Genomic DNA, 26,722 nt, shown 5'->3' on the forward strand with positions numbered 1-26,722 from the left:
AACTCCCTCTTTGTTCAAGAAGCTGATTAAATCTCTGGAAAACTCTGCCTGAACTAATTTTTTTATTAGTGTGCGTTCCACAGTCAGATGGTCTAGAATGAAATACTAGCCCCATCAATTACTTATTGTGTTGCTTGGGGCAAAATTACTTGACCTGTATATTCTTCAGTTTTCTCACGGGCAAAATAGAGATAATAATAGTATTTCATTTATAGTATTGTTTTGTGGATTAAATTATTAAATGCATGAATAGCATTTAGAATGCGGCATTATATTGTAAGCGTGCATCATGGTGCTTACACACATACATATATAATCTTTTTTTTTTTTTTTGAGACGGAGTCTCGCACTGTCACCTGGGCTAGAGTGCAGCGGCACGATCTTGGCTCACTGCAACCTTCGCCTCCCAGATTCAAGCAATTCTCCTTGTCTCAGTCTCCCAAGTAGCTTGGATTACAGGTGCCCACCACCACACCTGGCTAATTTTGTATTTTTAGTAGAGACAGGGTTTCACTATGTTGGCCAGGCTGCTCTGGAACTCCTGACCTTGTGACCTGCACGCCTCGGCCTCCCAAAGTGCTAGGATTGCAGATGTGAGCCACCGTACCCGGCCTATAATCTTTACTATAACAAAATAATAAAATTTTTCTATTAGTTATAATAATAATCATTATAATACTTCTAGTAGTAATTGAAGGTTTTTTTTTCGCTATAGCTACAAGTCTGGTTTTTGTCAGTCCTACTCTACTGTACGTACATAGAGCAAGGGTAATAATTCTTTCATTTGACAGTTTTTTTTTCAATATCTGATGCTAGAAGATAAGTTTTCTATTACTGGAGGTCAGTATTTTCCTCTCTCAATCACTTTTCTAACATAAAACCTAAGTTAGTTTAATACTGAAATAAGAACCAAAGCCTGACTTTCAGCTCTGGGTTTCTCCCCATGAAACTAGTCTTTTGAAATGTAAACATTGCACCTTCCTCAATTCTTTTCAGAGCATTAAATCAAATTTCTTTCTAGGTAACACTTTTAATACTCCCCAAAATTGTAATTAAAATGAACCTATTTTGTAGCATTATAAACTCAAATTTTGTACTTTCTTCGTATTATGAGACCTTTCATTTCAACCTAAGAATATTAATTTCCTAGTGGCCCAAAGAAAAAAATACTCTATTATTAAAGATTATATGCCACACTTTTCTATAATTCGAATGACTAAGTAAACATACTAAATATAATACTAATGTCATATTAACACGTGAGCGTACATTGAAGGTCTTTCTCACTTGTGAACATGGAAAATTAATGACAATTGCTGTAACATAATCTGAGCACAACCAGAGCAGCCTTCTCAAAGCCATAAACAAACAGAACACTTGGCCCTGATTAAAGAATAGAGCATATTTCCGCTTTGCAGAGACGGATCATGCCTCCCATGAGCAGTACATGAGACACTACATGTAAAAGATTCATATTGCATATTGACCTCCATTGGGCACAGAGTCTTGGATATCTTGTTCACTGCCATTGTCCCAGGAGCTAGAGCAGTAGTTGGCACATGATAGGTGGATCAATAAACATCGAGTTAATGTATTAAGAAATGAATATCAGTTCCTTTCTCCTCTCATAGATCTTTTTTTTCTTGGTGGTGTACCTTACAGCTTCAACATGTCAAATGATTTTGTCTCCCCCTGGGATCCTTTATAAAAACTTGCTGTCAGAATTTTCATTTACAATGAAGTAGAAAAGTAGGATAAAATTTAATTTATCACTCATGCGTTTGATGATTCAAAAATCATTGTTGATCATTAAACACCTTGAATACAAAGAGGGATGAGAACATGTACTATTGCACCATTCCTTATTCCTCTACACACATTTCCTCTGTTTTTCATTTGTATAATCTGTTCTAGTCAAACAAAACTTGTTTCAGCTTCTAGAATATAAGTTATGCTCTTTCTCATCTTCAGGCCTTTGGACAACCTTAGACATTTCTTCTCCTTTTCTCCTGTTCTCTACCTTTAAAAGGAAGTCTCTGAGTTCCAAAACAGGTTAGGTGTTTCTCCCTGTGCATTTAAGTACTTTATTGCACTTTATTATAATTGTTTGGCTTTTTTCCTCCTGTATATCTTCCTAGACTCCTTGGATGCTAAATTCCATGAAGGCATTGACTATGTCTGTTTCCAAGTAGCCGTAGTAAATAAACGAGAATAGTTACTTAGAACATCAGCAAATCAGTATATGTTGGAATTAAGGTATTAACACACACATAGACAGACCACCCAATTGAGTATGCCAGTATTACAGATGAGCAAATCACAGCTCACAGTGATATAGTGACTTCCTCAGTGTCTCAAAACCAGCTGGTGACGGACCTAGAGTAACCACTCAGGGGACATTACTGCCCATCCAAGTGTTCTTCCTTTCACACCATATTACCCTTTTCCCATTTTAGCTCTCTTTTAATAAGGTCCAAGGACTTGAACTACATTCTTTTTTTTTTTTTTTTTTTTTTGAGACGGAGTCTCACTCTGTTGCTGAGGCTGGAGTGCAGTGGCGCGATCTCAGCTCTCAGCTCACTGCAACCTCCTCCTCCCAGGTTCACGCCATTCTCCTGCCTCATCCTCCCGAGTAGCTGGGACTACAGGCACACGCCACTACTCCCAGTTAATTTTTTGTATTTTTAGTAGAGATGGGGTTTCACCATGTTAGCCAGGATGGTCTCGATCTCCTGACCTCATGATCCGCCTGCCTTGGCCTCCCAAAGTGCTAGAATTACAGGCGTGAGCCACCGTGCCCAGCCTTGAACTACAATCTTAAAGCTCTAACTGCGGCAAAAGTTTAATCACCAGTCAAAATATAGAAGCCCCAGGTCTTTCCCAGTGCTCTCCCCTCAAAAGCTGTCATATAAGAAATTTGACTGAAATTCCTGTTTGTATGTCTGATCTTGAATTTATTTCTGTGCATATACTTTAAAATATCTTGAGAACCTACTCAAAAATGTATACGTTAGAATTTCCTATGTGCCCTTCTGACCTTTACGTACTTTACATACATTAACTTACATGATTATCACACAACTCAGTAGAAATTTATTCTTCTCATTTTACAGATGATCAAACTGAAATTAAGCTGAGTAATTTACCCAAGTCCACTGATCGAGTAAATGGAGGATGGGTAATAGAAATCTGAGTCTGTCTTTCATGAAGTGCATGCTTTCACCTGTTTTGTTTTTGTATTTGCTTCTCATTTATGCCATTGTAAGTCTGGAGTATCTAACACAAAAGAGAGCCCTTTATCATTCAGCTGAATAACAGCTCTTATTGTAGGGGCTAAGCTTCATTTACGCCTTTGACATTTTAAAGGGCTGTGAAGAAAAAAGAAGCTTGGAGAACTTGTTATTTCTAAAACTCAGTGGGTATGTGTATGTTGATGGGGAAAGACAGGTTTAAATATTGCATTTATTTTTGAATTTTTAATTGGCATAATAATGCATTGTCATTTAAGTTTTAACCTAGACTTCTGTGAGCAAGAATATTGCCCACTCAAATTAGGCTGCAAAAGCTCACACAGTTTGATTAACAAATAGCATTCTTTATTCAGCTTTGGTTTGTGGTCTATATAAAGCAAAGTGACCCTCATACATTGAAACCATGAACTCAGCTATCCTTTAGTATTATTTCCTTCATTGCCTTGTGTATATACACAGGAAAAGAAAAATGTCTCAATACAAAGTTAAACTTCCCTTGGCCTGGATGTCAGCAGAGTTCCTAAAATTTTTGAAGAGTAAATCAATGTTCTCTAAGATTAAAGCTTTGAGGCACAGTAAATCCTCAATAGAGTGATAACTAAGACTGCACCCATGTCTGTGGACAGAAAATGTTGCCAATTCTCAAAGCGTATCTCTCTTGTTCTTAAAGAGATAAGAATGTACTATCCCAATGGCTTCAAAAGATTATGTTTTGCCTTCATGAAACTTCTTGGATTTTACCAATCTACTTCTCAAAGCTATGAATATATCTATCATTCACACACAGTGCACACACACAGTTATCTGCCCTCACATACCCTTTAAATGTTGCTCCTGCTTTAACTTTTATCTCTGCACCTATGTGGTCTCTTCAGAATCATTATACCCACTATGCCAGGCACATAGCAGGAAACTTAGTTTGAGCTCCATAAGAAACAAAGTCTGAGATTAGAATTTGTGTGCAACAAGTTTATTGGGAATGATCACAGCTGTGGTCAACGGAAGAAACTAAGAGAGTAGTTGAACTGCAATGCAATTATAATAATGGCCTTAGCCTACCTTATGGGGAATTCTAAACTTGGAGTAATTCTTCAGAGTGGTCCTACCTTGAGGCAAATGGGTGGATTTTAACCAACTCATTGGCCAGTCATTAATGCAGACTCTCTCATGGGAGTGGGTAAGATCTTGAGCAAAGTGGCTCTCTGGCTGGAGGCAGTTTCTAGAGAGGGATTCACTTGAGAACCATCATCTGCCAACAGTTTCAACATCTGGGAGTATGAGCAGGTGTGCTCTGAAGGGAGGATATGGTCAGCACACCACAGTGCCCTCAGGGCACGTACAGATACTTATGGTATGAATGAACAAATGTGTGCTGGTGTGTGTCAGCATACCAAACTAGTCATGTGCCAGAGTCGGGGGAAAAAAAAAGATGTTTGGTTCATGCCTTTAAGAGATATTTTGGGGGACCATTGCTTTATCCCATTTGCAAAAAGAAAAAAGGAGGAGGAGGAGAAAAAGGCAAAGGAGAAGAAGAAGGGCCTGAGTTTTAGCCAGTTTTGTTTTTTAAGTGTTTTAAGCGACCACAAAAAGTGTATGCACTTTTAAAACAGGTTGCCCAGTGAGTATTGTTTATTCAAACCAAAGCTAAAATCCAAGAGGGTGAAAAAAAGAACAGTAAAGTCTCTGAAAAAACACTATGGGAAGGACATGTATCTTTTTAAGACCAAGAGAATTATGCTATGGGATTGGCAAGTTTTTCTAGATTTCATGCTGGTGAATCTGCCTCCTTGTCCTGCTCCTCATTAACAATTTGAAAAGGATCCCCTGGCCATTCCCAGGTTGCTGTCCCCACTCCACATTGTCACCTCCTGCTGGGACTGGTTCACCTCCTCCTAGTTAGCCTCCTTCTTTATGATCTAGGGTCCCACCACTGCCATCCTTCCAACTCCCAAGTCATCCTTCACATTATATAGCTAGAACATCTACCATTTAAGTCATATTTGTCATTCCTTCACCTAAAACACTGTATTACTTTCCTTAAGATCCTCTGAAGGCAATAAAACTCCTTAAGCAGTTTTTTTCTGCTTCTTCAATCTTATCCCCAACAGGTTCCTCATATTTACACATCTACACACTACAGACACTACATCTGTCAATCCTGAATATCTTCATTTATTCAACAATTATATATTATTATATACACATATTGTGATGTTAGAGATATTATATGGGGGAAGGTAAATAATATGCAGAAGTGTACAACATGTCTTCCAGGGCAGGCACTTCTTGTCTTCTTTTTCCTGGAATGCCTTTTCTTTATGAATGAGGTAAACATTTATGCATTCCTCAAAAATCCAACTCAGACATAACACACTTAAAAAAAAAATCTCGGCCGGGCCTGGTGGCTCATGCCTGTAATCCCAGCACTTTGGGAGGCCAAGGTGGGCGGATCATAAGGTCAGGAGATCAAGACCATCCTGGCCAACATAGTGAAACCCCATCTGTACTAAAATGCAAAAAATTAGTCTGGAGTGGTGGTGCGTGCCTGTTTTACCAGCTACTCGGGAGGCTGAGGTAGGGGAATCACTTGAACTTGGGAGGCAGAGGTTGCAGTGAGTCAAGATCATGCCTGCACTCCAGCCTGGTGACAGAGCAAGACTCCGTCTCAAAAAAAGAAAAACAAACAACAAAAAAAACAAAACTCATTCACCATCTACCCAAACAAGATAATCAACTCCTCTGTCTTATGTTGGATCACTGCATTCTATGCATATATGTCTTTATAGTTCACTATATATTCAAACTTAAAAATTTTTTGGATGTTTTATTATGTAGTATATATGATATATATATGATAAATATGTAACATTTATTTGTAAATACATTTATATATACTTCATACATATATGTCTATATATACTGAAGCATTAAAATAAATAACTATAAACCCACCACTCACATATGAGAACTAGAACGTTACACCTATTCCAGTTTCTACATATACGCCTCTTTCCTGGACTAATTTTTCATTTTATCCTAGAATTATCGCTATCCTGAAATGTATACTTATAACTCTCTTCATTTTGTTTTTATATCAAGTATATGTGCTCTTATTTTTTAGCACTATATTATTTACTTTGCCTTATATTGAGGTTTGAAATTGTAATATAATCACACAATGTACAATTTTTCAGTAGTGAAAATGAATACATTTCAACTACACACAACACCATTAATGAATACTAGAAATAATAACGTTGAATAAAAGAGAAAGTAGTATCTGACCACATACGTTATGTTCCCATTTTTATTGCAATATATTTTAATTATTTTTAACCTGTATATCTTTCCCACTAGACTACAGTCAATGCATATTTGTTGAATTGAGTTAACTCATTAAACCACATCCATTCTGACTTCCAATCATCTCTTGGATTCTGGGCTATCTGATATTTCTTATTTTGATTTGGCTCCTGATTCATCTCCTCCCAAACTTGGTATTACTCTATGTAATATGGTTTGAAACACCATCTATATTTTTCCCTATGTCTCACCTTGGATTGGTGCTATTTATAGTTTTGCTACTTCAGTGTTAGGACCAGCAGGTAGAAGAAATTCCTGACCAATCTGTCATTTGACGGACAGAACTTTCATTTGTCTGTTCCCCTAATAACACACGAAGTACAAAACTAGTATATAATGAATAATTACAGCTCTGAAGGATTACATTGACTCAACTTCAGTGACGATTCATTCAAACCCTTTATTCTCACTGTGTCAGTAGCTAATATCAGGAATGGCAATGCAATGAAATTCTCTCTGGAAACTGCTTGGTATGTACCACCTTTCCAAATTATTCATTGGCTCCTAGAATAGTTGCATTGCATTAAAAGAGACCATGAAGATCATCACTCTAAAAGCCTAGCAAGTGCAAAAATTGCGTCGATAGCACCACTGTCATATAGTCTCTCAGCCTCAACTTTAACGCTTCCAAAACCAGAGCTGAGTATGTCAAAGATCATCCATTTCATTGTTGAATGGTTCCGAAAAAAAAAAAAAAAAAAAAATGAAAGCTGGCAAGTTGGGCCTTTGTTTGAATCCCTGTTGCATGCATGACCTTAGCCAAGCCTCTTGAAATCTCACAGCCTTAGTTTTCTCATCTATAAATTAATTCACTATACCCACCCAAGAATTTGCCTTATACAGACTGGGTCCTTAATAAGTGTTAAGTCTATTTTGCCTTCCATTTCTTTTTCCAAATGAAAACCATGTAGGTGTGTAACAGCTTTTGTGAGTCTTCCCTTTCACAGACTAAACAGTCTTTTTCTTCTCTCTCTCTTTCTCTGTTCCTCAAATTGCATGGTGTTCTCTCTTAGTGATGCCCCAAATCATACTTTCATTTTTAAAAAATAATGACATTGGGCCAGGTGTGGTGGCTCACGTCTGTAATCCCAGCACTTCGGGAGACTGAGGCGGGTGGATCACGATGCCAGGGGATCGAGACCATCCTGGCCAACATAGTGAAACTCCGTCTCTACTAAAAATTAGCTGGGCATGGTGGCAAGTGCCTGTAATCCCAGCTACTTGGGAGGCTGAGGCAGGAGAATCACTTGAACCAGGGAGGTGGAGGTTGCAGTGAGCCGAGATCAGGCTACTGCACTCTGGCCTGGCAACAGAGTTAGACTCCGTCTCAATAATAATAATAATAATAAAATGACATTGAACATACTGTGGTCACTTTTATCCACTACTCTTCTTTCTTTTTTTAAATATTTTTATTTTTCTGAGACGGAATCTCACTTTGTACCCCAGGCTGGAGCGCAGTGGTATGATCTCTACTTACTGCAAGCTCCGCCTCCCGGGTTCAAGCGATTCTCCTGCCTCAGCCTCCGGAGTAGCTGGGACTACAGGCACCCGCCACCATGCCCGGCTAATTTTTTGTATTTTTAGTAGAGACGGGGTTTCACCATCTTGGCCAGGATGGTCTCTATCTCCTGATCTCATGTTCCGCCTGCCTCGGCTTCCCAGAGTGCTGGGATTACTGGCGTGAGCCACCGCGCCTGGCCTCTTCCCTCTTTCTTATTCCCTCTACCTAATAACTAATAGTGTTAAAATAGGTCATTCTAGCTACAACACCTCTACTACCTAACCTAGGCTAGAAGCCTCCTCTATCACAGGAATCCAGAAAAGAAAAGCAGGAGGAAGCCATGCAATCAGATATAGGGCACATGAGAATGTACACTAGGAAACAGTTTAAAATCTGCTATGTGTCTCTTGCCGGCTATGTGTCCTCAAGCAAGTCTCCCCTGAGCCTCACTTTCTTCATCTGCATTAACAGAGTTAAAAATACCTGCCTACGGTGTCTATTCTGAGGATTAAATGAGAAAAATCTATCCTATAGTGCTTAGAAGTCTTCTAGCCACCTAGACTGCAGAGACTCAGGAGATGGTAGCTATTATTATTTTGTATACTGACTCTGTGTCCTCATCTGTGTATTACCGGTGTGATAACGTCAATACCTCAGAATGCAAATATGTAAGCTAACATTTATTCTGATTGTTGAAATTAGTTACTCAAGCTACCGACTACCCCGAGGACCACCCCTCCCCCATATTCACACATTAAATTGCCCATGAAACCTGGGACTTTGTGAATTCCAATGGGGGCAGCCTTATTTTTACACAAATTGTAGAGAGGTCACTGGAGAACCTGAACAGTTTGTGATGGGGATGCCACTTCTGCTGTGAGTGTTTTTTTTTTTTTTTCTACTTCATGATGTCGTTGGAATCCTTGAATGAAGTAAAGTACAGCCTCCCTGTCAGACTGGCTCTTTTTTCACTACTGAGGAGATGTGGAATTCACTTCTTAGGATGTTGTCAGGGAGAAAACAATGCCACTTCCTTTAGGAATATACTCAACTAGGGCTGTCCCTTGTCACCACTCGCTTGGGCATCAGTTCCTGCGCCTTAGATTATAATCTCCTAGAGGACTGGGATTGATTTGTATTCTCTCAGCATCTGGTATCCCAGATACTATGAATAAAATTGCTGCTTAGTAAACTATATTAATTGATAATGACTAATTGTAAATGTTAAAATCATATTAACCTAGTTTCACTTGAATATCAAAAACAGTTGAATTTATGATATCAACAAAAGATGGTTAGGAAAATCATTTTATAGTAGCCACGAATTTTTTAAAAACAAAGTAATTAATAGAGTGTATATCATTGTAATTCTTAATTAAAGCAGTTATGGGTCTAGAATATGAGCTACAATAACAATAATTCCTTTTATATATATGTGCATATCTATATATACCTATATGTATGCATTATATTTGTGTAATACAAGTATGTATACGCATATGTGCATTTACGTATATGTATTTATATTTATTAAGGTTATTTAATCCTCACTGGGAGCATAGGTATCTATGTTTTATAAATAACCAAGTGAGGATCTGAGAGGTTAAGGGCCTTGGCCAGGTTTACACAGTAAATTAGTGACCTAGTTTAGACATCAAAATCCAGCTTCTCAGTCTGATGCTTTTCTTCTAATATGATTTCCCTATTATGTTCTTTTCTGTGATCACATGAGTTAAACCATAATTTTCTCTAATATAAAAGTGAGTTCTTATTCAGCCTTAATTTCCTACTTGTTTTGTATTCAATGTATACATTCTATTGCCAAGCTTTGCATGTTTTCCTTTCATAAGCTTTTTTTTATCTTCCTCTTTTTTGTTAGCCCACTCCTAGTGTCTCACTCATTTAACTACATTCAAAAATCTTTATTCAGTACCAAACACATTGCAGAAGCTAACCACAAATTGTCTTAACCTTCTTGTTTATTAAACAAAACAAAATAAAATAAAGCCTTTCTTCTAGAAATTTCAAGTATTGGAAACACTGGAAGTGGTTTCTTTGCCAATTTCTCAAATTCCAACCCCATCATGAAAACTTTGTTTCTTACTGGCTTCCTAGTGGGAAACTTGGTGCTAGAATAATGTTCTCTAAATTTAGCCTGGCTAAATATTGGCTCTAGAAGATGCTCCTTCAAAATGAATTGCTTCACAGATGCTGCGGTTTGAATATTTGTCCTCTCTAAAATGCAGGTTGAAATTTAGTCCCCAATGTGGCAGTATTGAGGGGTAGGGCTTTTAAGAGGTGAGTGAGTCATGAGGGCTCTGTCCTCATGAATAGATTAATCTGTTCATGGATGAATGGATTGATGGGTTATTATGGGAGTGGGACTGGTGGTTTTATTAGAAGAAGCGAGACCTGTGCTAGCATGCTGTCCCCTCATCATAAGATGCCCTGTGCAACCTCAGGATGCTGGCGAGTGTCCCCACCGGTAAGAAGGCCCTCACCAGATGCCGCCACTTGAGATTGGACTTCTCAGCCTCTAAAACAGTAAGAAAGAAACTCCTTTTTTAAAAAAATAAATTACCGCCGTTCAGGTATTCTGTTATACGCAACAAAAAATGAACTAGGATAATAGATATAAATTTAGAATTGTTATATACCATAGCTAATAAGCCCATTCCAGTCTCTGTAGTTCTCTTTAAGAAAATAGCTGTTTAAGTTTGCTTAATCTTCTGTTTCCTAAACAAAGCATTTGATTTAATTTTGTTTTAATATGTAACTTCATCAGGAAAATACTTTGGGAACACTAAAATAGATTATGACTTTAGGAATGATGCTTTATTTATGTTGTTATTTCCACTGCCTAGATAGGTCTCTGGTGTGTACAAAACACTTGATATTTTAATCTCCTTTCCTTTTTTGATGAATTAAGGAATATAAGATGTGTTATTTATGTTTCCCTGTTTATATCGCTGTCCTTCCTCTAATATCTTGCTCCTCGTTTCCTGTTCATACACACTTCTCACCTCCAACACCAACACTCTTATTTTATAGTCCTGCTAAATTCTCCACTTAATCTTCCAGATTTTATCATCTGATGGGGAAATTATTTTGTTGACTCTGATCCCTAAATGCTTTTTTTCCCCATTAATCAAGCGCCTCCTGGAATTCCAATTGCTTTATTTCTACCTGACTTAATCCCATAGCCTACATAAATCCCAGCTTTTTCATAAACATCTCAGATTCAGAGCCAGGGTATCATCCCATTTCCAAATCTGCACTCTCACGGAAGTGATGCTTCCGTAATACTTGTGATACTTAGCACTTCTATGCCTGTATCTACACTCAGAGTCCATAACATTTGGGGCCAGAGAATTATTTAATTTATTGCTATGAGAAATTGTTCTGTATATTGAGGAATGTTTAGCAGTATTCCTGTCACTAAATGCCAGTGACACACCCCCAGGTGTGATAACCAAAAATGACTTCAGAAAACTGCCAGATGTCACCTGGAGAATAAAGTCTCTCCCCACCCATCTCTGTTGAAAGCCTCTGATTTAAGGCTATGTCCATACCCATATTCATATTCATATCTGCATTTGGATTGAGAAGTAACGTTGATTTATCTTCATCTACGTTAGGCACCAGGTTCAATAGCATATGTTATCTGTTTTAGTTTTCACGATGATCCTCAGGGGTATTAATAGAACCAATTTAAACATGAGGAAGACATAGCTCAGAGGCAGAAATAACTCCAAACAAAATCAACTATGATATGCACACATTTCCCTGCACCATATTAGTTACTTGAAAACTTCTTAAGGACAGGATCCCCTCTGCTTTAACCTCGCTACCTCCCACTAGACTATCAGGTAGTAGTTGTATAATAAAAATAATAATAAGTTGGTGAATCAAAAGCAATATTCTTAGACTTACTATATGAGATTTAAACTCTCTCTGCACTGCAAATTTTCTAGATTTGCCGTACCTATGAGTTGTCTACCTATTTCTTAACCCTAGTATATTTATATTAGGTATGTAAATTGGATACAATTGTATTACTTAAGTGCATTATTTAATAATATAATTGCATTAATCTTTCTGTCTGTCTTCAAGTTTTGGCATCGTAGTATAATGAAAAATGCATGAGCTTTTCGAATCAAAAGGATGTTAAATTTAAATTCTGACTCCATGCCTAACTGGCTCTGTGGCATTTACTTCAAAAACTAAATATTTCTGTGATCAATGCAAGGAATACAGAGATAAAAACAAAACCCGACTATCTAGAGATTTATACTCTGGTAAGGGAGAACAAAACTTGAAAAGAAATTAATTCAAATACCAAGATATAACATTAGAAGCACGTGCAAAGTACAAAGTACAGAGATGGCACAGAGGAGGGACGACTTATTTTTATCAGGTAAAGATATGGAACACTTTCAGGAGAGATTGTGCTTATGATGGGTGATAAGGAACAGACACAGCCAAAAGATAAGCCTCTTCTACTTCCTGTGTCTCAATTTAGTATTTGTAAAATAGGGATAATTATATATCTGATTCATAGGGTGGTTATGAGTATTAAATGTGATGAGACTACATGTTTTGCATAGTGTTGAACAGATAGTAGACACATAATAAACATTATCTCCTTTCCATTTCCTTTAAAGGACCACAGTTGTGTCATTTATAATTTTTAATAGTTAACCTACTACAAGGCAGTAAGAGAGCTAGTGAGTGAAAAATTTTCATAGATTGCAAAGTTAGTATATTTCTTCTCTTGCTCAGATACTATAAGAAAATCTTCAAATTCATTGTACATTATCAGTTCCCCAAGGAAGACGAGCAGGTTCTGCATTCCATCTCAAAATGTTGTAAGGCATTTTTATCAGACAAAGGCATCCTTCTCACAAGCCTTCCACGACTTTCTTCCTCTTCTTTAAAACACATACAAACTATACAACTTGAACATTGTAACAGGTCTGCTTTCTGTTCCATTCAGTGACAGTAAGTACAAGAGAAGAATAGAAAACTCTGAAAAGTAAAATCAAATCCCAAGCGCTTTACACATCTTTCTAAGCCTCTGTGGAGGATTCTAAAGATTGACTCTTTTGTTATTCAAGCTGCTTCACCAACTGCCCTGTCAGAGCTCCAGACTCCGACCCTATTCAGGATCCTTATCCCTGAATGTCCCTTGCTATCAAGATAAGTCTTTATTTCTCTTTGTAAAGTGACAGCAGAGATCTGGGAAGATGAAGAATCTTTTCCCAATGAGCTTCAAATAACTCACTTCTAAAGCAGTTCCATAATTTTCACTGTACCCATGAGGTTGTGAAGTCTCATTATCGCTGACCTTGGTCTTTCTCAGCTGCCATGACCCATGAAGGAAAAAAGGTCAGTGGCTGACATTCTTTCATTCAACCAACATTTACTGAGCGCTTGCCTGGTGCCAGGTATGGTGCTGGGCTGCAGGGATATGTCAAAGTTTTATTCACTAAAGATATAATAAGATGAGGCCAGATGCTGTGGCTCACACCTGTAATCCCCGCACCTTGAGAGGCCGAGGCGGGTGGATCACCAGGTCAGGAGTTCGAGACCAGCCTGGCCAACATGGTGAAACCCGATCTCTACTAAAAATACAAAAATTAGCTGGGCGTGGTGGCGGGTGCCTGTAATCCCAGCTATTCATGAGGCTGAGGCAGAGAATTGCTTGAACCCGGGAGGCGGAGGTTTCAGCGAGCAGAGATTGCGCCAGTGCATTCCAGCCTGGGTGACACAGCAAGACTCCATCTCCAAAAAAAAAATAACAATAATAATAATAATAAGATGAATATAATCTGGCCTTATTCATTTTAATAGCTTTATTCCCTTCTTTTTGGAAAGTAGGGTCAGTAAAAAGTAGTGAAAATATATTTAGAAAACTTTATATTTTATTAGGCATCTTTATGACTTAGACCTTTTTTTTTTTTTTTTTGAGATGGAGTCACTCTGTTGCCTAGGCTGGAGTGAAGTGGCACGGTGTCAGCTCACTGCAAGCTCCATCTCCTGGGTTCAAGCAATTCTCCTGCCTCAGCCTCCCAAGTAGCTGGGATTACAGGCACTCATCGCCACACCTGGATAATTTTTGCATTTTTAGTAGAGATGGGGTTTCACCATGTTGGTCAGGCTGGTCTCGAACTCCTCACCTCGGGTGATCCACTGACCTCAGCCTCCCAAAGTGCTGGGATTACAGGCGTGAGCCACCATGCCCGGCCATTACTTCAACCCTTAAGGTCACTCTGGGCTTCATAATATAGAATCGAGAGCAGCTTTATAATGTGGCTCCAGTCTTCGTGTGTAGGAATATCTTGAGCTAAAGTTCAGCATGAGGCAATTTCTATCATTTGTGAAAGGATGTATCTACAGTTTATTGCATTTAGCTTACCCTAGAAGCATAAACTACCCACTTGGGGTGTGAATGCACCTTGTATTTAATGATTAGCAGAGATTGTTTGCAATTGATCTTGCAAATTACACTCTTCACATCTCAAAGGGACTTTAGTTTGCAAGGGTATTCAATGACTCCTGTTAGATCTGTTCCAAATATACATAAACACAAACAAGATGCTACACAGTTTATAACCATCTTTCCCCTTTTCATAGTACTGAAACAGTAGTGAGTACAGTATGGTAACTGAGGGAAATTCACCAGACTAGTTGTGATAAGGGAGGATCAAGCTTAAGTTTTTTTCACAACTCTCCTGAATCTGTCAGCTATTCAACTTGGGAGATTCAGAAGAGTTGTAGAAAAACTTAAGCTTGGCTTGAAATGTCAGCATTTAAGGCATCAGATGGAAGGAGTTAGGGCATCTGGAGTTTGGCCAACCTGTAGAACTTGGAAATACCAAAGTAATACCTGGAAAGCCAAGCGCAGGGCCCGGACTCCTGGAAAGGGGTTAGCAGAATTACTATGTGCCAGGTCCACAGCAGACCAGAGTCTGAGGACCAGGGTCCTCTCTCTGTGGAGACTGGAGGGAGAACCAAGGGCCCAGACAGCAGCCAGTCTAGCCCCACAATCACACCTGATAGTGGACAGATCTCTGTCATGTCCTGGGGTTCCTGAAAGTGCCCAATTTTGCTTATAAACATGCAAAGGGAGCATCTGCTGTGCGATCTGCAGGCTGTGTCTAGATGCTGTGTTTTAGTAGGAGAAAATCACCTACTTTCTGCCAGGCCAGATTCTCAGTGGTCCAGGCATGAGTCAGGGCAGAAGCAACAGAGTACACGCTGTTGTAGGGCAGGCTGAAGCCAGCATAGATTAGCATTTTATAGATGTGATGAGAGAGGCTCAGAAAGGCTGTGGAACTTTCCGAGTTCATGGAACAAGGAAGAGGTCCAACCACTATTTGAAGCTTACTACCTCACTTGTTATGCAAATTTGCCTATTATTTGTGCATACCTGTGTGCATGTATTATGTGAATATACCTACTTCAGCACACAACATACATTCTTTAAATGATTCAGTGAATGAATATATGATATAAGGTAGAATTTATCCTGTTTGAATATAAGGATATTTATTCATTCGTTCAATGAAGACAGGAAACGTACCTCCTAAATGGAGCTTACATTCTTATGATGGGAAGAATTAATACTCAAGATTTTAAACAGTTGAACAGGACTGTTTCAGATAATATGAGTGTTGTGAAGACATAAGATAGAATACTGAGATAAGAATTTTGCCTTTATCTTTATACAAAGGCAACAATGACTAAATGCAGGTTAATGAAGCATGAAGGGAACTAATTCTGCCTTCTCCATGCAACAGTGTATCTACCATTTATTCTCCTTCCCCTAATCACATTTTCTGGTTTGGTGGCCACATCATGTACACTTTCTGTTATTTTCCTAAAATACATCAATAATGTTTAATTTGAGATAATCCGAACCAAACATGGGGGAAGAGCAGCAGGGTGAGCTTTGGGGTCTGGGCTGAACCTTCCTCTTCAGAGAACCAGGTTATCCAATGGCTGACCTACGAATTGTGCATAGTCAGTACTCAGTAAAAATTCCTTTTCTCAGCAACAAGAGAACAAGGGAAAACAGAATATTCTCCTCTTGGATACTTCCATAGCTCTCGACTGACCTTGCACCAAGCACAGACTAGGTTTTGAAATACATCAGAAGTTTAAATTCAGTTATATTTATTAACTCCTTGCCCACATCAGCTTAAAGCTCAATATGTCCCAGGAATAACTTGAAGGTTGTTATGTATAAAGTTAAAAGGACTATTGAAAGCAGAAATATGATTTATAGAAAAGGGAATCTTTTCTACAATATTCTACTTTCTTTGCTTATGAATGAAAGAACAGAGAAATTCAACCTTTAATTCTAGCTGGAGCATCCACATTGATGAGCTACTAATCTCACTGTGCCTGAGGCTTCCTGTTTGTAAATAAAGAGATGGCCTGATTGTTTCCAGGCTTTAAAGTAATTTCATATTCATGTACATTCACATATATAAAATATATAACACAGTGCTTGGCACATAGTATACACTCAATAATTTTTTTTTTCTCCTCTGTAAGGAGTTCTGGCTTTAATTTCAAACAAGTCACAAACTGAAACCATAAAGATGAAAATAAAGAATATAAAATTTGAAAATGTGTAAATTATCGAAAGCACAAGAACCATTAATTGTCAGTGATGGTTCTCATTAAACTAGCAGCATATGTTGCTATTATAAGGATGTTTGTCACGAGCTCCTGAGAGGTCTATTAAAAATAAAATCCTATTATTCCAGATGTTTCACATCCATGTAATACACCCACAATAATTAATTTCATATGGGCTAAATTCATAAATCTAGAAAACTAGAAAGACATGTTATTCACCACAGAAGGCATCTTATATCCTATTTATAATATGACTGAAATGCTAAAAAATGCCATTAATTACAGGGAAACCCACTATCATTTTTCTTTATCTCTAGAATGGACTTTGAATTTGAAAATACTCCATTACCATCATAAAGGCAGCATCTGAGCAAACAAAGAGAAGAAGAAAGTTGCTGCCACATCTGCTGCTACAGCTAAGGCCACTCCTCCTGATGGCGTTATGGCTTGAGATTGCTGCTGCCACCCCTGGCTGGCCTTAGCTGGGCCCTGCTTTGTGCCAGAACTGTGATAGGTGCTTCATGAGTATCATGACTTTTCTTCACAATATCCTCGTTAGATAGTCTTCCCTTCATAAAGGTAGAGGCTCAAAGAAGTGAAATAACTGATCCAAGATCACAACTCCTAAATGATAAAGCTAGGATTTGAACTCAGATCTCTAGCACCAACATCTGACCTCTCCCCGTATTACTAAGCTGCCTCTCTAAGATAATAATAAAAGCTTTCATTTATTGTGTGCCTGATCCAGCCTGCCAGATAGCCTGAGATAGAAAAAAGGAAAAACAAAAACAAACAAAACACAAAGGGGACTCTCCAATATAAAGTTTGAAGGTCAACTACTGCAACTGCCACTCAATGTCAGGATACCCTTCACAGAGGCTTGACAAACAACTAAATGGTCACCCAGAGTTCATTAAACCCTGTACCTCTTGAAGGCAGAGATTCAACTTCTTTTATATTCTAGCACCTGTTGTGCACTCTGTTATGTAGAGTCAATGTGAATTAATTAATTTATTTTTTAAGATTCCAACTTTTTAAATTTTTTCCCCTGTTACACAAAACAAAGTAGAAGAAATAATAAAGGATTAAAACTGCAAAAATAATTATGTAGAACATGTATACACAAAAAAATGTGTATATGTGTAGTAGAACACGTATACACAAAAAAATCCAGATAGGAAGGCAGGCTTATTTACAATGAAAGTAAGGTAAAATTAAGGCAGTTTTCTTATAAAATATTTTTTTAAAAAATGAAACATATGCTACAATAGGCACCAGTGTTTACAGCAATATTAAAGAGGAGAAAACAACACTTTTTTAATAGTCACAGATATACCACAAGGTACAACATCGGTGCAATAAATTCACAAAACTATATATTACAGCCTGTTAATCAGTTTAAGAATTGTTCCCAAGTCAGTCACATTTTTGGCTCTCATTCCTACAGATTTCATTCCTACAGATTTCAACTACTCTAAATTTCTAGCTACCGAGAAGTTAAGAATGATTATAAGAAGCTTTCCAAGGAGTTACAAAATCTCTGTAGACCAGAGGCCAACTATCATAACCTCAAGTCTGCTCTCACAAACAGCCCTTGTATTTTTCAGGGAGAAATCTCCAGGAAAAAAGTCAGACACCACTGTAGTCACTATCTCCCATGCCAAACCCAGGGGACTAAAATGGCCAGTATTACCATAAAACGAGAATTTTGAGGTTTACCTTAAAAGGCTTATTCTGGTCTCAAAAATTAGTCAGATAAGATTACCTTCTACTGAAATGAATCTTGCCTAAACACAGAAGACTGCTTTCCTTTACTGATGGTCTTAAAGTCATAGACATGAGTCTTAACCTACTGTATACTATAGCTAAAATCAGCTGAAAATCTGAAATTAAAAGTATACTAGAAATCCTAAATGCAATCTTTTGGAAGTCTGCTATTAAAAAGTCTTTAAGGATTTACTAACTTCAAGTCTAAGTGCAAAGGGACAAAAGCTTAAGCCTGTCAGACATTCCTTTTAATGAATAAAAAGGTCAAAGTTTCCTACAAATTGCTAAGCTTTGCACAAGGGAGAAACCTACTCATACTAGTGCATGGAATCAGTTTCATTTTATTCCATGGGGCCTGTTCTCCCACGGGAAGGAAACAGAATAAGGAATGAATCTTAACTGGTCTCTTCATCAGAAGTGGTAAACTTGGTCTCTATATTCACAAAGTCAGACAGTTTTTTAAGTAGACTGTGGAAGCAGACAGTAGAACCAGCTTCCTGTAGCCACAGACCTTGTATCTAGCAAAAGCAAAGATGAACTTGAACAATTATCCAGAGACATTTGAACTGTACTAAAGGGCAAGGTTCACCACTATAAAAAGCAAGTTATCTAAAAGCCAGAATTCAATTAACCCCGGGTACGAAAAATCAAAACAAGTCATACACACTAATGAGTTGTCCATGAGGCCAACTGGTAAGAACACACTCAACTATATGCAACATGAAGACACTATGCACAAAGCATTACTTGGCGAGCCTGAATTTCTATTAACTAAGAGCACAGTAAGGGAGAGCAAAGAGCTACTTCTGTAACCTTTTAGTATCCAGATAGCACAGCAGAAACTGTTCCCAGGGGCAATGGGTGCTCCATTAATCACACTGAATAAAGTAGATGAATTATTCATTTTTCTATTCTTTTTGTTTGAGAAGTTTGGTTAGCTGACTTTTGGCCACTCCAATGTACTTCGAAATGATTCCATGTTGGTTTAGCTCAGGAAGCAATAGTAAGGAAGTCACTATCAGGCAGGTGAGAAGCAGGTTGTGGACTTGCTGTCCCACCTAAGCAACCTCGGCAAGGGAAACGATCATGGTCATGAAGCACAGCTTAGGTTTTTCTTCCTTTAGTGTAAAGAGGCGTTTCCACCAACCCACAGTTCTGCTTTGAGTTTTTACTAGATTACTGCAAGTTTCATGGAATCTTTGCTGTTGTTCAGTGGTCCATTTATTGGAGCCAAAAATTCTAGGCATCAGAATGGGAACAAGGTAGTCAGCCAAATGGATCTAGATAGTAGATAATCAGAAACATCAAAGAAACCACACCCATGATGGCAGGTGGAAACCAGGCTGTTTCCCATCAGAGGACTTTATCAGCATCAGCATCACTTCTCCCCATCCTTGCAGCTGTTTTTCCAGACTTGCAGTCTCTGTAGCCAGCAGGTTGGTGATGCGATCATCTCCCTCTGCCATCATCTCTAAGATGCCATTTCTGTGAGCGCAGGCCGCCTTCCCAGTAAACCCTCCTACCGAGACCTGCACGGTGACCACAGCACCAGAGTCAATGTTCATCAAATAACAATTTATCACATGGCTGAAGAACACACGAATTTGGGCTATAGAAGAATAGTCATTCAGCAGGTGAGATTTCAGGTTTATGGTGTTGAGGATTAAATGTGGGTAAGTATAATATCTAAAAGAAATTATTTACTGCTTTCAAACTTGAGACTAGAACCCACTGAAACAGCATTGGTATCACACAAACGTAGCAGGAGGAGCCGCAGACAAGAACCCCTCAGACACCGAGCTGTAGAAGGAAAAGGCTTTATTCAGCTGGGAGCATCGGCAGACTCACGTCTCCAAAAACCGAGCACCCTGAGTGAGCGATTCCTGTCCCTTTTAAGGGCTTACAACTCTAAAGGGGTCCATGTGAGAGAGTCGTGATCGATTGAGCAAGCAGGGGGTATGTGACTGGGGGCTGCATGCACCAGTAATTAGAACGGAACAGAACAGGACAGGGATTTTCACAGTGATTTTCTATACAATGTCTGTAATCTATAGATAACATAACCGATTAGGTCAGGGGTCGATCTTTAACTACCAGGCCCAGGGCACGGCACTGGGCTATCTGCCTGTGGATTCCATTTCTGCCTTTTAGTTTTTACTTCTTCTTTCTTTAGAAGCAGAAATTGGGCATAAGACAATATGAGGGATGGTCTCCTCCCTTATAAATAACAGCTATGATAATAATTAACATTTATTGAGCACTAGCTATGTGTCAATCACCATACCAAGAACTTTGAATTATAAACACAATTAATCCTCATAACAACTCTATGAGATATATAGTATTATCTCTCTGAACTCAGGGAATGTAAATAAAAAAGGTCATACAGCTAGTAAGATATAGAGCCAGGATTCAAACAAAGGCTGTCTGGCCCGAGATCCTGCTGGCCACCACCATACTAAACACTCCTTGGGAACTCAAGCTAAGCTAATGGGATACCATGGAATTGTGAGTTATTTTATCTATTTATAGTTTTCCTATTAAATGTTTTTTTTTTTTTTTTTTTTTTTGAGACAGAGTCTCACTCTGTAGCCCAGGCTGGAGTGCAGTGGCACGATCTCAGCTCACTGCAAGCTCCTCCTCCCGGGTTCACGCCATTCTCCTGCCTCAGCCTCTCCGAGTAGCTGGGACTACAGGCGCCCGCCACCACGCCCGGCTAATTTTTTTTTGTATTTTTAGTAGAGACGGGGTTTCACTGTGGTCTCGATCTCCTGACCTCGTGATCCGCCCGCCTCGGCCTCCCAAAGTGCTGGGATTACAAGCGTGAGCCACCGCGCCCGGCCCTATTAAATGTTTTTACACCATGGGAAAATTAGCTGGAAAGCTAAACTGTTTTCGTTTGTTTGTTTGTTTACCGGGTTGTAGAAATTAGGAAAAGTCAGGATGAAGAAGACATGCTCTAACAAGCTGGAGGGGCTAGATGCCAAACTGCTAGAACATGTGACATGTACTATCACGTTTCATCTTCTCTTGTACTATGGTTGGTGCCAATGTGATGTAGTGGTTCAGAGCTTTGGCTTTCAAGTCAAATAGAGACAAGTTCAAGTCCAGCTCTGATGCTTACTAGCTGAGTGATCTGGACAGGCCAAAGACCTTCAAATCCTTCACATATAAAATGTGCCCAATTATAATATCTATTTACATTAGGGGACACTAGAAAATTTAAACAAGATAATACATGCAAATTTTTAGTACAATGCCTGGAATATATTGAAATGTGCATATAAATATTATTGCTATTAGTTCCTCTTTTACAGCTGTGAAATAAAAAGGTCTAAGATATCAACTAGATGCTCAATAAAGTTTGTGTGCCTATAATCCCAGCACTTTGGGAGTCTAAGGCAGTTGGATCACCTGAGGTTAGGAGTTTGAAACCAACCTGATCAACTTGGAGAAACCCCACCTCTACTAAAAATACATGATTTGCCAGGGGTGGTGGTGCATGCCTGTAACCCCAGCTACTCGGGAGGCTGAGGCAGGAGAATCGCTTGAACCCAGGAGGCAGAAGTTGCAATGAGCTGAGATCGCACCATTGCACTCCAGCCTGGACAACAAAAGTGAAACTCCATCTTGGAAAAAAAAAAAAAAAAAAAAAAAAAGTTTGTAGAATAAACAAAGGCACACATAAATGAATGAATAAATAAATAATAGAAAGCCACAAGCTCTCCTTTGTCTTATTTCCAAGCAATAGCAGCAAAGAGAGAATTCCTATTCTTCTAGCAGTTTCAGAAAAACAGCCCATTTGTGATGTTACAAAGCATAAGCCCTCCCTCCCTCAGTGGTCCTATGTTCAGTGCTAGCACTAACCATTTGTATGCTCTGGGTGGGGTTGCCTTCTGCTCCACCTCCAGCCAAGATTAAAGAGTGTCACAAGTAGCAGAAATCTATTCCTCCAAACTTCATGTTATGTAACAGAAAGTCAACTGAATAAAATAAAGAAAGCAAATAATCAACGAGCACATATTCTTCTTTCAGGTTGATAACATTTTGCCAAACATGGCTTCTAGTAGCTATCATTATTAACACTTTCACTTATATGACTTTACACATGTTGGTAAGGCTTTTCATGTGTATTACATAATGTCATTTTCACTGTCATCCTGTTGGTTGAGTTGCTGCGATATCAGCATCTCTCTTTTGTTATGTGGAAACTGGGGCTTGAGTCATTTGCATGAATTGATCCAAATCCCGTAACCACAAGGCCAGAGAAAGAATTTTATCAAATCTTGTTTCTCACTTAAAACTCTGCCACTGTGTCTTACTACTCTCAGAGTGAAATCCGATCTCCTTTCTATGGATACCTGTATGGCCTGGCTCCTGCAAACTTGTCTAATCTCATTTCAGGCAGTTTTTTTCTTTCTTTCTTTTTTTTTTTTTTTTTTTGAGACAGTCTCACTCTGTTACCCAGGCTAGAGTGCAGTGGTGCCATCTTGGCTCACTGCAACCTCCACCTCCTGGGTTCAAGCGATTCTCATCCCTCAGCTTCCCAAGTAGCTGGAATTACAGGCACCCGCCACCATATCTGGATAATTTTTTTTTATATTTTTAGAAGAGATGGGGTTTCACCATGTTGGTCAGGCTGGTCTCGAACTCCTCACCTCAAGTGATCCACCTGCCTCGGCCTCCCAAAGTGTGGGATTACAGGTGTGAGCTGCCATGCCTTGCCCTCTGTCTCTTACTCATTATGCCCCCACAACATGGGCTTTCCATTAAAGGAAGGTTCTCAGCTCTTTCCTGCATCAGGCCCTGCACATGGTCTAAGGACACAGAGGCATCCAATCAGCAGAGCACTGGGAAGAACACACCTGGGAGGTACATCTGCAGGTAGTGGGGCACAGGCTCCATGCCTATCAGGAGACTTCTGCTCCAGAATTCTATGAGGCTTCTTTAGATTCAAAACTTGGTGTCATTGGGGAATACTAAGCTGATCATCATCTAAGAAGTAACCACGGAACAATACAACTTGATGATTTTATTTGATAATCATGGTGAAAATATTTAAGGAGGGCAAGTAACATTATTCAGCGCTTGCTACGTGATGCCTTCTCAATTTTATATAAGGATTATCATAGAGGAAAATAGATTTGATGCAATAAAAATAACTCATCCAAGGATACACAGTTTTTAAGTGCAAGTTGGTATTGAAACCTAAGTTTGTTTGGTTCTACTACACACGACATTTCCCCTCTGAAAGGATGACTTTATACTATGTTAAAAGAATTACTCAACTAGGACTGTTTTAATTTCCTCACAAAAGACAAGATTGGTTCAAGATACAGGAATGGTGCTAATTTTGAAAGGGGAGTCAGCAGGCTCTGCGTCTGGAGAACAAAGCTGAGAGGACTGGGAGCTAGAGGGGCCCTGACAGGAAATTATTTTAGAGAATACATTACTTATAAGATAAAATCATGGAAAAATGGTGTTTGAGTCAAGTTGCATAACTCTGCTGGCTCTAACTTATTATACATTAACAAGAGATATTTAATAAAAGCTTTACCTCTCTTTAATTCAACTGTTTCAATCACTGAAAACAAACAGCACAATTAAATTACATCTTAAAGACTGGTCATCCCAAGATAATTCATAATGGATTTTCAAAGGTTTTATGCCAAGAGAATCTTCCCAAGAAATGTATATGGATAAAATATTCTGAAAAACAATGTGGAATAATGTCTGGGCTTCAGAATCAAGAGATCTCTATAAAGACTCATCTCATACATTTGCTAAGTAAACATAGAACATTTCACGATCTAATTTTCATTGTACTAACTGGTAAACTGGCAAATGGGTGAAATCTTAATATATATTTACAGGGCTACTGTTAAATACATTTAAGTATTTTATATCAAAGTGTTGAAATTTGGCATGCTTATGCATATTATAAAATGAATAAATGAATGAATGAGCCTATGAGTACTTTGAGATTATTTAAAATAATCTTACCAATGTATACCTATTGGTGGTGTTTTTTTGGTTTGTTTGTTTGTTTTTTTCTGGAGTGCAGTGGTATGATCTCAGCAATCTCTGGCTCCTGGGTTCACGTGATTTTCCTGCCTCAGCCTCCCGAGTGGCTGGGACTATAGGCATGCACCACCATGCCTGGCTAATTTTTGCATTTTTAGTAGAGACAGTGTTTTGCCATGTTGGCCAGGCTTGTCTCAAACTCCTGACCTCAGGTGATCCACCTGCCTTAGACTCCAAAAGTGCTGAAATTACAGGCATGAGATTACACTGCATCTGGCAGTGTTTTTATTTCAGAACTAATTAATTTATTACTCACATTAATTCTAATTATACTTTAATTTGCTAGAGCATAGGATCACTATTGTTTAGTGCTAATGGTCTTTTAAAATTACTAGAAAACAACAACATAATAATAAACATATGCTCACAAAATCTATCACCTGTCTTTATTTAATCTCTTTTAGTGTAGACACTAGTATGGTTAAAATCACCAAAACTTTTATTTTATACTTTTATCACACAAAATAAATTATCTTTTGCCTCATTTTTTTTTTTTTCTTTTGGAACCAACTCAAGTTTCCATTATCGTCATGATGCCTTTGGAAATGTAAAAACTTTATTTATATGCTAACTGATTTTTAAGATATCATAAAATTGTATTTCTCACTTTGCTCACATCAAATGAGATATTTTGCTTGATTGACTCAATGATTTTTTTTAACGGCCTTTTGAGTTAAAAAGCAGTCAAAGACTGAGCGTGATTTTCCCAGTCTGTGACTCAGGTTCCCAAGCTGAATCTGATGATACCCAGTAACAACAAAGTCTTATGCTGTAGAGTAAATATCTATAATGTGAGTGTGTTGTGGGTTTGTTTGTGGATGGGATCACAAGTATCTAGAATATGAGCCAATATTTCCCATCTCTTGCACACAGAACAGAACATTGCTGGTCAATTGCCAATATTCCCCTAAACCTACTTTTCAACTTCTTAACACAAAACTTGAATTATAAATTTGCCATCACTACCTTATGAAATAAAACCTATCTGTATCTACCCACATAGGCTTATAGATATAATGCTTTATACTAGAGGAAAAGAGAAAGAATTATAAGTGGATGATGCAATTATTCTGGAACAACTGGATACCTAGATTGATAAGAGAATTAGCCAATGTTACTGATATAAAAGCCCATCGTTATTTACCAGAGAGCTTAATTTTGTATGAGGACTGGTGGTAGTTTTAGAATGAATGTCTAGAACCCTTGCCTTCCAGGCAGCCCTTCTTAAACTATGTCCACATGAATACACATACCTTGAATATACATTATGAAAAAAAGTGGTGCTATGATTCTGGGTATTGTTCTACTGAAGACCTGTCTTTTGAAATCCTAATTGGCTCTGGGTATTAATTAGTATATTCTATACAATAAAATACTTTCTCTTATCTTATTGTGTGGTATACTGGAAAAAAGTCTTAATACCCACATAAAGCTAATATTGGTTTTTGTTTGTTTGTTTTGTTTGTTCGTTTGTTTGTTTGCTATATACCATTCCAGGGATGCCTTGAACTCCAGAATTACCTGAATGTAAGATTTTCATATCAAAAAGCTATGGCCAATTTTCTATTTATCTCTGTATTAGGGGATCCTACATTAGGGGTCCCCAAGCCCCCCATTAGGAACCAGGCTGCCCAGCAGGATGTGAGTGGTAGGCAAGTGAGCATTACCATGCTATATGGAGGGGACAGTAGCATCCCAAACCTAGTTGAGAGAGAAGACGAAAAAATATTCAATAAGAACTTAGGCAAACTTACAAATATAGATGACATACTTTCCACTTAATGACCTGGATAGCGCCTGTTCCCATTTTTTTTTTTTTTTTTTTTTCACTTTCTGAGGCTATTTGACTATGCCCAGAATCTGGAACAAACCTTCACAGTACAGATCATGTTTGCAAAGAGTTAGTTGGGGTAGAACAGCTAAAAATCACATCCAAATATTATTAAATCTTATTTGATGGATATCTTCATAAAAGACTGAGAGCATAACTGGTTCTATCCTGTCTGAAAACACTATCCAATGCCCCAATTTTCCCAAGATTGATACTAAATCAGACCTTCTGTGACTTAATTCCTGCTGTGATGTTATGTCCTAGTTTTGATAA

At 38.3% G+C, this 26,722-nt stretch overlaps 1 protein-coding gene and 1 pseudogene across 1 annotated transcript in view; both read right to left on the bottom strand.

Annotated features, from left to right (window-relative positions):
- The window catches only part of TENM4 (teneurin transmembrane protein 4), a 3,069,169-nt gene that overhangs the window by 2,037,228 nt on the left and 1,005,219 nt on the right, over window positions 1–26,722 (bottom strand). The window lies entirely within an intron of this gene.
- LOC129484682 (ADP-ribosylation factor-like protein 6-interacting protein 1) lies at window positions 19,431–20,048 on the bottom strand (annotated as a pseudogene).

Source organism: Symphalangus syndactylus, chromosome 6, assembly GCF_028878055.3.
Source record: "Symphalangus syndactylus isolate Jambi chromosome 6, NHGRI_mSymSyn1-v2.1_pri, whole genome shotgun sequence".
Lineage (NCBI taxonomy): Eukaryota > Metazoa > Chordata > Mammalia > Primates > Hylobatidae > Symphalangus > Symphalangus syndactylus.